This window comes from Puma concolor, chromosome E4 (genome assembly GCF_028749965.1).
Source record: "Puma concolor isolate L17-30 chromosome E4, mPumCon1.1.hap2, whole genome shotgun sequence".
NCBI lineage: Eukaryota > Metazoa > Chordata > Mammalia > Carnivora > Felidae > Puma > Puma concolor.
The window spans coordinates 8,569,081-8,583,039 of NC_141683.1; the positions used below are offsets into that span (position 1 = coordinate 8,569,081).

The window sequence follows — 13,959 nt, forward strand, 5'->3', positions numbered from 1 at the left end:
AGCAAGAGGGGAGCTGACAGCCTGCAACAATGCCTCCTTTCTTCTCTTTCTTCTCCGAGGGCCAGTGTTTTGATAGTGTCCGGTTACACCCCAGCCTCCCCCTGGCCCATTTATAAACCTGACACGGGCAACATGATGTAATGTTATTTTTCAGGATCTCAATGAGGGAATTTTTTGCCCCAGGTCAGAAGAATGCTAGTTGATTTTTGCTGAAATGAACCATGGCGTGGTATAATAGATGGGCTCTTAGTTCAAGAAGGTGGGGGGGCGGTGGGGGGAAAGAAGGGGCTTGCACTGGAGTTGAGTCAGTGAGGAGTGCGGCTTTTTTCTGCTTGGCCCTTCCCCTTCCAGGTGCCGGAGCCAACCTTTCTTGTCGGGGAGTGCTCTTGTGGAAGGAGGCTTGGCGGCTGCCCCTTTAGAGCTGTCTTGCTGGGGTCCGTTGCCATTGTCTTAATTTCCAGCGCATTGCCATTGAGGGCGCAGTGGCGGGGACTGAACTAGGAAGTGACAGTAGAAAGGAAAGAGAAGCCTTTGGAGTGGGGGGGGTGGGGAAGGGGGGTGCTTTCCTGGTGACTGAGTCAGTCTGGAAGGCTGGAGTTCGGCCCTGGTTCCCCTGCTGTGCCTGAGCTGCTCCCTGCACTTGGCTGATCCACTTGGCGGGAGCTGATGGGCCTTTGGGCTCTTGGGGCTCCCTCCCCTCCAGCTGCTGCCTGTGGCCTTTTTTGTGGACCGTACTTGTACCCTAAACATTTCAGAATAGTCGCATTTTTATATTTACATTTGTTTTGCATCAAAAGGCACCGAAGATTCTATAGTGTGAAGTTTACCTGGCCCTCCCTGGGAGCGACGGCCTAGGTGGGGAAGAGATGTGCTGGGCCTCCCGCTGCTGTCCCCACCTCCCCAGTCTCTCTGGCTTCCTAGAGGTGGCTGTTGCCTGTGGCTCAAGAGAGGTGGGAAAGCCTTGTGGTTAAAGAGGACTGGAGCTGAAGTGCAACTGGGCTTTCCAGTGCTGGCCCCGTTATTAATGGGTGGGTTAACCTCGGGCAGGTGCGCGTGTAACCTTGGGTCTGTTAAATATGAGGAATAATAGGTCCCTCACACAGGGTTATTGGGCACGTTAAATGAGTTAGTGTATACAGAGTGCTTCCAAGAGTGCTTGGCATGTAGGGAATACCGTATGAGAATTTCCTTTAAAAAGTCCTTCCAGAAATATTTTTACAGATTGCAAATGTATTTTCTCCTCCTAGGTTCCTCTTTCTTTCTGGGTTAGTCTCAAAGATTTAAGTGGCTCGTGCTCAGGCATCCCGTTCCAATTTTTCTTAACGTTATTTATTTTTGAGAGAGAGAGAGAGAGAGAGCGCGCGCGCGCGCGTGGGCGAGTGCGCGCTGTGGGGGAGGGGCAGAGAGCAAGGGGGACAGGGGAGCCAGGGGGGCTCTGCACCGACAGCAGACAGCGGGACATGGGGGCTCAGACTCACCAACTGTGGGATCGTGACCTGAGCTGAAGTCAGACACTTGACCGACTGAACCACGCAGGTGCCACTCGTGTTGCGATTTTTGACCCGAACTGCTTTGTTACCGTACCTGTAGGCAAGCCGTCTGAGGCCATCGCCTAGATATTTATACCGAAAGCCATGTTGGACTGTCCAGGGGAGCATTTCATGCCAACAGCACTGAACTTGTCACTGTTCTCAGAACAGGTAACATCCTTGGCTGACTCTTAGCCCTTGCAGTACGTCTTCTTCCTTGAATGCATTCCCTACCTCCATGCCACCTGGCAAACTTTTCTTCTTTCCTGGAGGACCAGCTCAAATCTCCGGATTGCTGTAAAGCTGTTCTTACTGTCCCCAGGCTCCTCCTGAGGGTCTCCCTAGATGGTACATGGGTCTCTGCACTGGTGTTCACGCACTCTGCTGGCGTCACAGTCTGTGTCTGTCTGTCCCTGAGCGCCCCGGGATCTCCCAGGACCCGGACCGCCAGCTAGCACCGTGCCTGTTATATATATAGTTAGTGCTCCCTAACTATTTTTATTTTTATATATTCTTTTATTATTATTTTAGAGAGAGAGAGAGAGAGCGAGCGAGCACGTGTGGGGGAGAGGGGCAGTGGGATGGATGGATGGATGGATAGGTAGATTAGGTAGATTAGATAGATAGATAGATGATAGATAGATAGATAGATAGATAGATAGATAGATAGATAGAGTCTTATCTTTTGAGCCAAAATCAAGAGTCAGACGCTCGGCCGACCGAGCCACCCGGGCACCCCCTTCTTAGTTTTAATAAATGAACATATAAGCACTTTTTGCTGACAATGATATAAATGTCCTGGTCTCATCTCTGTCTCTAGTGAGGTTGCCTTGGGGAAGACACAAAGAAACCAGGCTCCGTGTTAGGCTCTGACCAAAGTCTCAGTCTGAGTCCAGATGTCTACAGAGCATGTGCTGGTCTAGTGCTGGAGGTCCCCGGGTGCTGCCACTACACTGCCCCTCAGGCTCTCTCTCTCTCTCTTCTCCTGGAGCCTGGGGTGGTGATCCCAGTGGGCACCCAAGCCTGGGAAGACCCGGCATGTATTCCTTGAAAAGTAGAGTCCGGTGAGGAAACTCCATTAACTCCCGAGGCTCTGGCCGTGGGATGTCTGACGGGGGAAACAAAGGCATAGAACAGAAGAAACTGAGGACGTTTCTTTGCCCCCGTTGACACTCAGGAAGCAAGGGACACTTCTGTTATTCCCTGAATTGGGGCCATCAGGGATTGGGCCCTCCTCGTGTGAGCCAGTACACAAAAGCACAACAGACATACTGAGAGAGTGAGTGTATTTTGGAGACCGTTTATTCCAACCCCTCTCATTAGGTAAAGGGGCAGAGTGAAGCAGAGAGGGATCAAGGGTCTTGACCAGAAGACACAGGCCTATTCTATCCTGAAGGCTTGGGATGCACATCTCAGGACAGTGGTTCGTCCCGTTCCTAGCCGTGCTGCCTTCGGAATTTCAGGGTCACGCAATCGGAATTTCAGGGTCACACAGTCAGGTCGGTCCCCCTACGCCTCTTTTTCCTTCGACTGGACCTTTCTTGTCTCTTCCCTTCTTTCCTTGTCACTCGCTCCCTCCCCTTCCCCCACTTACGGGTCTCTTTCTTTCTGTTGACCTGTGGCTTCTGGCCCCTCCGACATTGCAGACCGATTTCTGCCAACTGGCTGGTGAAGAGTCTGCTCTTCTACTGCCCTTGGGATTCATCTTCACCCTCTGAAATGTAGAGGCAGCTCATGGAAACGGCAGGTCTAAATTGGGCCTCCTTACAATGCTCATGGTGACGATGAACAGGTTTGGTAGGCCGTGACCCGTGGGTGGCTTGGGCTGCCTTCCCTGATCACGTCAGCTACGTTATGTAAGTGACGTTCAACTTTTCCCTTTATTCTTGGGTCATGAGGACTCCTCCAAACTGTAGATTTCCCAGGTAGCCAAAGGAAGTTGATGGACAGGATTTCTGCGTGGAGTCACCAGTGGTTTTCAAATAAGAAAAAGGGTCAGGGCGTCTGGGTGGCTCCATCGGTTGAACATTTGACTTCATCTCAGGTTGTGATCTCTCAGTTGTGAGTTTGAGCCCCACGTCAAGCTCTGTGCTGCCGGCTCGGAGCCTGGAGCCTGCTTCAGATTCTGTGTCTCCCCCTCTCTCTGCCCCTCCCCTGCTCATGCTCATGCTCTGTCTCTCAATAATAAATAAGGGTTAAAAAAATAAGAAGAAGAAAATAAGAAAAAGAGTTGAGTTGGACCTCCTTTCCTTTCCTTTTATTAACAATCTATGGGTTAGTGTGGTCTTGTTGACCATCTTATTTCCACTTCTACTTGTGTTTGAAATAACCTTTCAAATAACCACAAGGAATATTTTAAAAAGCGAATTCGTTCTTGGGGTGCCTGGGTGGCTCAGTCGGTTAAGCGTCTGACTCTTGGATTCTGCTCGGGTCACGATCTCTCACGTTTCGTGGGCTCAAGCCCCGTGTCAGACTGCGCTATGAGTCCCGGATTTCTCTCTACCTCTCTCTTTGTCTCTCTCTCAAAATAAATAGATAAACTTTAAAAAAAGAAAAAAAAAGAAAAAAAACCTGAAATGCATTCTTTTTTTTCTCCGTATCTAATTTTCTCTGCCCTAATAGAAAAGTAATGGATCAATAACAGGACTTTTCTGGAGTAATTTTTCCTTCTGTTAGGCAAATGACTGTTAAGGTGGAATATTCCTGGTTTTATATGGCGTTGATCCCCCACAGATGACACGCGTTCAGACGCCAGCCTTCTAAATGGTAGGTACCAAATTGACCTTTTTTGTGATCAATTTGTTTTTATCCAGCTTTATTAACAGCCACACTGCGGCACCATTGATTGGGTGGACGAGGCAGTGACGTGAAGTGGTCACTAAACACAGCCAGAGTAGCCAGACTGACTTTTGTGTGGTTTTGTTTTCCGGACAAGGACTCTGTTAGTTAGAACAGCATTGAATTGTGCCCACCACAACGAAGTCAAACCCGCGAGACAGTTACAAATGACCTGTCACGAGGGAGGAGGAGTGGAGTGGAGGAAGGTGCGGGAGGGAGAGCCCACAGGCCTTCCTGTGAACGACTAGAACACCCTGTTGACTTTGGGATCTGGCTTCCCCCAGGGCCGCATATGCCCAGAAGGGTCTTGGAGGTTAAGAGCCAGGAGCCTGGGGAGGCGAGGGGTCCTTGTGTTTGGTCACTGAGGTGCCTTCCAGGTGGTCACCATGGAAACCCTTCTCACCGGGGCGTCCCGAGCTGACGGACCCCAGGACCATGTGCAATGTGGTCACATGCACCTTGGGAGCAGGGATCCCAAGGCTGGCGTAGTCTCTTTCTGTACTGGCCTGTGGAGCTGTTGCTGTGTGGCTCCCGGTCAACTTTTCGGTGGCTGGTCTCCAAACCTGGGGCTGATTCAGCGTATGAACAGGTCTAGGCCAGTTCTCGACGCCCGAGTCTGTGCCTGATCCAAGCGGCAAGCTGTTCCTACCCTGTGCCCTGTAGTCCCTTCTCCCAGGTGCTTACCACTCCCTGTGCCCGCAGGTCTCTCTCTCCCCCGCTTCCCCTTTCCTCCTGTGCTGCGTGGTAGAAACTGTTACCCTGTTGGTGGGCAGCATGAGGTTAGGCCGAGTACGAACACCTTGCAGTCACGTAGCGTTATATTGGGCGTATCTCCCTTGAGAAATATATTCCTGGGAGTATACCAGTATAATGAGTTTCAGCTAGCTGAATCATATTGTTTTAGCTACCGAAATTATTAATTTACAAATTTGTTCTCGAGGGCAAAACCCTGACCGAGGCCATCTCCACCACATGCAGAGATTTTCAGTAAAAGTTAAAGAGGCGTGGGGCGCCTGGGTGGCGCAGTCGGTTGAGCGTCCGACTTCAGCCAGGTCACGATCTCGCGGTCCGTGAGTTCGAGCCCCGCGTCGGGCTCTGGGCTGATGGCTCGGAGCCTGGAGCCTGTTTCCGATTCTGTGTCTCCCTCTCTCTCTGCCCCTCCCCCGTTCATGCTCTGTCTCTCTCTGTCCCAAAAATAAATAAATGTTGAAAAAAAAAAATTAAAAAAAAAAAGTTGAAGAGGCGTATTTTCTGAGAAATTACAAGGTAAAAATACCGTATGGAACAGGAAAAAGAAATCCCCAAATTGCATTTTCTACATGCTAACTTGAGAGGGAGCTGCATTTTCTGAGATGATTCGGTCTTTTTAAAGGTAGTGATAATAACCAATATTTATCGATACTTATCACGTGTTAGGCATAAGTGCTAAATCCATTGACGTTAATCATTTCCTGTAATCCTCGTAATAATCCTTTAAGGAATGGAATAGATTTATCCTAATTTACAGATTTTGAGACTGAGGTTCAAATAAGTGAAGTAATTTGCTCAAGGTCATACAGCTGTTAAATAGTAGAACAGGGATTTGAATCCACTGGAGTCCAGCTCCAGAGGTCATATCATGTTACCTCTTGACTATTTCTTTCCTGTTAGGGGTGAAATCGCATACCTTCATCTCAAATATTATTTAAAAAAAAGTCCTGAAGTTTATACACTGAAGCCCATAGGCCGTGTGTTGGTGCCTTTCCATTTTTATTTCCCACAGAGATTATAACTAAGGCTAATGTCGGGGGCTAGTCAGCTCAGTTGGTTAGAGCTAATGGGGCCAAGGTGACAAGGTTCAACCCTCATATGAGTCTCTTAGCTGGGCTGAGTTTCATGGCCACAGAATTAACCTTTCACCTTGGCCAGCTGTCTCACAAATGCACGTTGTTGAGCACAGAGAATATGGAGGGGATTTTGGATAAAACTCTGCAAAGCACTTGACCAGCCACCCAAGACTGGATGGTGGTTCAGCAGTGCTGCCTCTCCAACTGGAGACGAGACATTACTGCCATTTTTAATAGCTTACAATAGCATTTGGTAATGCCTTCTCTGGATAGTTGTTTCCGTGTTTGTGTGTGAGGCACGGTTGCCCACGCAAGTCAGTTTGGGCAATAGGGAGTTAAAGGGCTTTCTTTTACTGACGGGCATCTAGGAGCTCTAATATGTTAATGTGTGTCATAAATCTCCCCAAGGGGTTTGTGGAGGGTAGGAGTTGCGTATTCAGAATTTATTTGACCCGAGGACCTTCTCCCCGGACTAGGATTCTTAGAAACACACTTTAGAAAATGCGGTCTTAAAGTGCATTTTGCTCTCTTCTATTTATTTTAAGTCCCTGTAGTAATGCTGTCTTTCCACAACAAGGGACCGCCAGTTGCAGCTAAAATTTAGGACCATTTTCCACATTCCCTAGACCCTTGAACGTGTGGATTTCCTTTCTGCAGCTTCTACCTTTCCCTTCAAAAGACTTTCACATCCTTGGTCTCAGTTTTCTTCTTTTTGTCCTAATTTTGTAACTAGGATTCTGCTGCTGGCCGCGACACCCACCCCAAGTCAGTGACACAGCAGGAACTGGAACCCAGATCTCTGGGCTCTGGCCCATTTCTCTTTCCAACAGCCTATGCTGCCTCCCAGTGGACAGAGCATTTGCAGGGAGTAGAGATCTTCGCGCTTGATTCTTTTCTAGTAAGGGTTTGCTTGGTGACTGTGAGCGTTGCTTTGGCCTGCCATTGCTCTCCATTTGTAAAGTGACATTGTCCTAACTCCCGGGTAAGATGGCATGATCTCTTTCACACCCTCTCCCCACCTACCCCCCCCCCCCCCCCCAAATTAGCTGCATTATTAATGAACACTTGAAAGCATCATTTAAAAGTTCCAAGAGCAGGTTCCATATTGACTTCCTACTGGGAGAGAAATCACATTGGGTGGACTTGAGCCGGTCCACACCAGCCCCGGACTTTCTCCGGGGGATGCTGAAGGACACTTGAATCGGATCCATGTCGATCTCCCGCCTCATCGCTCACTTTCTCCTTTATTTCTGGTTAGTTTTGTACAACTTCTCAGGCACCTTTGGTGCTCCAACCATTTGGAAAAGAAATGAGGGTGGAAGTGAAATTTTATTTTGACTTAAAAACATTAAACCCAAGTGAATAATCTTTATGCCCTATTTAGACGCTACTCCTGAAGAAGAGTAGAACTGCCAAAACCAGTAGGTTTTGTTTTTTGTTTTTTTCTTTTCTTTTCTTTTTCTTTTGCTTGCTTGCTTGCTTTCTTTCTTTCTTTTTTTTTTTTTTTTTGCCAAGCTCCACTTCAATAATCCTATCACTTGCCTGAAAAATTCATTATGCTGAAATAAACACATTAGGAACTCCATGGGCTTTTACATCTCTAATATTTACGAAGTACTGAGGCTCTGAGCCAGCCAATAAGGAAGCAGGTAATTCCCGGCAATCAGTTAAACAGACGTTGGTTGATTTGGATTGCAAAATATAGGTGCCCTGATTAGCCCCATATATGGACATGCATTGTTCTTCAGTCATTCAAAAGCTACCTAATTATGAATATTGAAGTATAATGTTCTGGCTTTTAACATAAGGCACTTACCTTTTAATTGGCCATCAGCTTTGTTTTTAGCTCGGATGTATCTCCACTGGGATTCAGATGAAATGGAGAGATCCTCAGCCAGTGAGCAGAGAAAAGGGTAAAATGATCATGGATAATGAAGTGGCAACAAGGAAAGTTAGGGTTAGGCCGAAGGGAGAGAAACAAAAGAAGGAAACTCACGGGAAACCAGCCCCCTTCACCAGCACCCTGCCAGGTACCCTTCTAATTCCCCTCTTCCGCTTTCAGGCGGGACATCTGTACACCTTGGAGCTGACATCTACCAGCTTGATCACATACTTGTCTCCTCCCTGCCCCTAAACCCCGAGCCAAGCGGAGGGCGGGGTGTTGGATACTCACTGCACAGACTTGGCAGGGAAAAAAAGGAGCCAAGTGAAGGCTAATTGGAAGCCGCCCCAAACTGCACTCTGTTGGAGCTGTTTCCAGGATCTTTCAGGCAGAGGCTTACTGGATAATTCAGTTAAGGGGCTGTGGGTGGGGAGTTGGTGGGGAGGGCTCAAGGGGAGGAAAATGACCTGAAGGACCAGCTGGCGTGGACGGGGCGACGGATGCCTTCCCAAACTCTTGCAATATCAACTCCTACGTGATCGTGATCCTTGGTGCACAGCCTTAAGTTGCCCGTTTACAGCAGGAGCGGGGTGTCTCTTCCGGGTCGGGTGTCCCCTTGCAGTGTGATGAAAGCTATAGCCCTCTCCCCAGAAAATGAACTTTGATGCACCCGTGTTTTTTTCCCGTGGAATTTCAGGGAGCTAAGCAATCCCTGAAAGACAATCTGTGGATCTCTAAATTTTGTCAGGTTACAAGATCCTGCTTTAGGGGCGCCTGGGTGGCTGAGTCGGTTAAGTGTCCGACTCTTGATTTCCGCTCAGATCCTGCTCTCCCGGTTTGTGAGTTTGAGACCCATGTCCGGCTCCGTGCGGACAGTGTGGGACCCGCTTGGGATTCTCTCTGTCTCCCTCTCTCTGCCCCTCCCCTGCTTGCTCTCTCCCTCTCTTCCTCTCACAAAATAAATCAGAAAAACTTAAAAAAAAAAAAAAGTCCTGGGGCGCCTGGGTGGCGCAGTCGGTTAAGCGTCCGACTTCAGCCAGGTCACGATCTCACGGTCCGTGAGTTCGAGCCCCGCGTCCGGCTCTGGGCTGATGGCTCAGAGCCTGGAGCCTGTTTCCGATTCTGTGTCTCCCTCTCTCTCTGCCCCTCCCCCGTTCATGCTCTGTCTCTCTCTGTCCCAAAAATAAATAAACGTTGAAAAAAAAAATTAAAAAAAAAAAAAAAAAAGTCCTGCTTTAGATGTGGCAGTATATCCAGGATGCTTTCAAGACTCTGGAGAAATCCTGGTACAGGCACCCAAGACATCTGAGGGAAAGCTCTGGTGAACTGTGGCTTTTTGGGGTATTTTGTCCACCATTCTGTTGCCCCATAGTGCTTACGGTAAATTTTGTTTATTTATGATTTTGTAGTTTACAAGGCACTTTTTAAACGTCCCAGCTGGCTCTTACTACAGTCCTGTGAGTTAAGCTGTATCGTTACCCGTATCACTAATTGTTTTCGCCATCAAAAGTGTCAGTTCTCGGGGCGCCTGGGTGGCTCAGTCGGTTAAGCGTCCGACTTCGGCTCAGGTCATGATCTCGCGGTCCGTGAGTTCGAGCGCCACGTCGGGCTCTGTGCTGACAGCTCGGAGCCTGGAGCCTGTTTCCGATTCTGTGTCTCCCTCTTTCTCTGACCCTGCCCTGTTTGTGCTCCCTCTCTCTCTGTCTCAAAAATAAATAAACGTTTAAAAAAAAAATTAAAAAAATAAAGTGCCAGTTCTCTGGGGCACCTGGGTGGCTCAGTCCATTAAGCCTCTGACTCTTGATTTTGGCTCAGGTCATGATCTTGCGGTTCATGGGTTTGAGCCCCCCCATCGGGCTCCACTCTGACAGTGCAGTGCCTGCTTGGGATTCTCTCTCCTCCTCTTTCTGTCCCTCCCATGCTCTTTCTCTCAAAATAGAAAAGTAAACTTAAAAAAAGTACCAGTTCTCTCAGAGAGGCTCCTCTCACCTAACTGTGCTTGGTTGATGGAGAGGAGGATGGGGTGGGGAGGGGGGTGGGGGGGGCATGTACTGGGAATAGCAATTTTTGGGAGCATCATGCAGAAAGGTGAAGGTGGGACAGATACAGGCACCTTGTATCCATTTCTGTCGTTCTGAGGACAGGAGAACTGTTTTTCTTTATCTGTGGTCAGATGTCGGCAGGTCTGATTTTCCTGATTCTGAATTTGTGATCATTATTATAGGGACACGGCGAATTTTACTTTTTTTTTTCCATGGGTAAGGCGGGTCCATGAAATAAGGACTGTAAACATCCAAGCAGATTTTTATAGAAAAGTATAAACCACTGTAGAGAAACATTTGTATTCAGGTACTTTAAATACACTCATAAAGATCCTAAGATGCAAATCTATTTTTTTTTTTTTTTAATTAAAGCAGTTCTCACGAGTCACGATTTCGAGGCTATGTATTAGCGTAATCCTAGCTAATTCTAATAATTGTATGCATACAAACAATAACATCTCATGGTTTTAAAAATAATCCTTATAGGGGCACCTGGGTGGCTCAGTTGGGCATCCGACTTTGGCTCAGGTCATGATCTCACGGTTTGTGAGTTCAAGCCTCACATCTGACTCACTGCTGACAGCACAGAGCCTGGAACCTGCTTTGGATCCTCTGTCTTCCTCTCCCTCTGCCCCTCCCCCACTTGCGTGTGCATGCACGTGCTCTCTCTCTCTCTCTCTCTCTCAAATAAATAAAACATTCCAAAAAATAACCCTTATAATTTTAGGTTCTTCTCCCAGTTCACATGCTTGCATCTGTGCGTGTGTGCGTATATGCGTGTGCATTTTTTTCTTTCCGTCCTCACTTCCCCAGCCCCTCACAGGAAGTAGACATTTGCCCACGACTATGTCCCCGTAGCCTAAAACCAGGCCTGATGCGGAGTAGATGGTTGAATGTATGATTGGATTTGTAACTATCGACTTCGGGTTTTGGGAGGAAACCCAAGGACACGTTTCTTTTCCATTCATTTTTTTGGTTAAAATTTTTTTTTTTTTTAAAAGCTCTTCTCTTTCTCTGCCTTTACGCTTTACCTTCCTCTTCTGTTGTGTTCAGAGGGGGAGAATTAGGTTCTCCGAAGCCGTTACGGACATCCGTCTGGCTGCTATGGATGTGGAAAAGCAGGGCAAGAGATTGCCTGGGGGGCTGTTTGGCACGGGGCCTTGGGTGCAGACTCGTTCCCCTTCAGAGGCTGTTTTAGGTCGGTGGCTGTGCAGTCCTGGGCGGCTGAGGTGCCCATTCTATAAGCCACGAAGGACTTCTGGATGGAAATAGCCTTGAAATTGGGCCATCCCTCTTGGTGCACAGCCCATCTTTTTGGCCATAATTAAGAGTCATTCTCATCTAAGGTGCGTATTTGGCCAGTGGGGTGTCGTAACAACTCCACTGAGAAAAAGGATGGATGGAGGTGTCTAACCAGAAAGGGTTCTGTGGTTCTGGAACGCAAGAATTACGTTCAGAGCTCAGAGAGGATTGATTACTCCCGTGTCTGCCCATAGAATGTTTGAATGGGCATTTGGATAGATATTTTCTACTAGTTTATTTCCATCTTCTTTAAGGATGAGACATTTGGATCAAAGAAAAGGCCCCATCGTTCATACCAAATCTGGTCTGCAAAAGCAACGGACTGATTCTTCCCTTCCGTGTAGGGGAACCCTGGCTGCATAGACATACTGAGGCACGGGATTGTTGATATGCTCATAGGGCCACTCCTTCGTGTGTTACTTAAGCTAGACAGTACAGGAGAAACTTCCATTTAGGTGCTGTCTAGGTTGACTCAGCGTCTTTTCTGCTGTGGCAGTGGCTTTAATACTTGAAACTGCTGAATCTACTCTTCTTGAAGCGTGGCCCCAGGAGGCAGAGTGGTTCTGGAAATGACCACTGCATAGGAGAAGGCATCGTATTGGAAGGAGTTGGTTTAAAACTTTGGGCTGCCGGACATCTCGATTTCTATTCCCAGGGCTGTCCCTGCCAAAGCCATTCTTGGGAAGCCACCCACTGTGACACCCTCCTCTCTGTGCTGCACTTTGAGCCCTTTGGATGTTTCCAGTTTATCTGTATGAAATTTCAGAGCCATAGACATCAGGCCAGAGAGTCTTCTGTGCTACAAGACTGGGGGGACTTTCAGACTCCCAAGTTCTTTTTTATTTTTATTTTTTTAATGTTTATTTGTGTGTGAGAGAGAGACAGAGGGCGAGCAAGGGAGGGGCAGTGAGGGAGACACAGGATCGGAAGCAGGCTCCAGGCTCTGAGCTGTCAGCACAGAGCCTGATGCGGGGCTCGAACCCAGGAACCATGACATTATGACCTGAGCCAAAGTCGGATGCTTAACTGACTGAGCCACCCAGGCTCCCAAGTTCTTGACCATCTTGTTATATAGTAGCGAGGAAAGGAGGGAGATTCTTTTTTTTTTTTTTTTTTTTTTTAATTTACATCCCAATTAGTTGGTATATAGTGCAACAATGATTTCAGGAGTAGATTCCTTAGTGCCCCTTCCCCATTTAGCCCATCCCCCCTCCCACAACCCCTCCCGTAACCCTCAGTTTGTTCTCCAGATTTATGAGTCTCTTCTGTTTTGTCCCCCTCCCTGTTTTTATATTATTTTTGTTTCCCTTCCCTTATGTTCATCTGTTTTGTCTCTTAAAGTCCTCAGATGAGTGAAGTCATATGATACTTGTCTTTCTCTGACTAATTTCACTTAGCGTAATACCCTCCAGTTCCATCCACATCTTTGCAAATGGCAAGATTTCATTCGTTTTGAGTGCCGAGTAATACTCCATTGTATCTATGTACTACATCTTCTTTATCCATTCATCCGTCAAGGGACAGTTTGGGCTCTTTCCATACTTTGGCTATTGTTGAAAGTGCTGCTAGAAACACAGGGGTGCATGTGTCCCTTCGAAACAGCGCACCTGTATCCCGTGGATAACATACCTAGTAGTGCAATTGCCGGGTCGTAGGGTAGTTCTATTTTTAGTTTTTGAGGAACCTCCATACTGTTCTCCAGAGTGGCTTGCACCAGCTTGCGTTCCCAAAAGGAGGGAGATTCTTTTGGGTCCTGGGAGGCTGTTCTCCTGTGCCCTCAGCCTGGGACCAAGGCCCAGCTCACTTGGACCAAGCTCCTCTTTATTCGGGATGAATTAGCCGCTTGGGCTCTTACCTCATTTCTCCAAGATTTGCGTGTGCTCTTATCTCATCTCTCCAAGTTTCTACAAATTCCTACCCTTCCGATGCCTGCCAGCACTCCCTACACCAAATACCTTATTCTCTTCTCATTGCAGTTAGAGACCCTTCCCTGAAATACCAAAGCCAGGCTCCCCTGGCTGTTGGAGACCCCATGCTGCGTCCGGCACACTGCTGGTGCGTGCTCACATCCATGCTGACACACGCTTATCGTGCACACGCACCGTTGCCGTTTTTTGAATAATGCCCTCCTTCCTTCTTCGTCTTCTGCACCTAGCATGCCTGCAATCTCCCGGGGTAAGACCTGCCCCATTACACATAAGAAGATCGTCACTAACGTAGTGGGTACAGATAGATAGAGACATCTACCGGTGTGTTAAGAAAGGGCCTGGTGACCAAGAGAAAAATGTCGCCCCCAGGTAATTCTAAGAGACCGCCTGCAGTTTTCCATAAGTGCTTCTGGAGAGGGGGTGGGATAGGAGTTCGGGAGACAGGGCGCACCCGGGCGTGACCGCGTATCAGGTCAGAAGACAGGAAGGCACTTGTGTACTTTGTTTTCTTCTTGCCTCGGAAACTTTAAAAGCTTCTCCTGCTTTGGCAAATTAAGAGCCTTGCCAAGCTTCCAGTTCCCTCAAAAGGCCGCAGGGTGCATTAGGTCTCCC

The 13,959-nt window shown here is 48.0% G+C and overlaps 1 protein-coding gene across 3 annotated transcripts in view; it reads left to right on the forward strand.

The window, feature by feature from the left end:
* Window positions 1-13,959, forward strand: part of PBX1 (PBX homeobox 1) — a 298,333-nt gene that overhangs the window by 45,348 nt on the left and 239,026 nt on the right. The gene's annotated exons all lie outside the window — the stretch shown is intronic.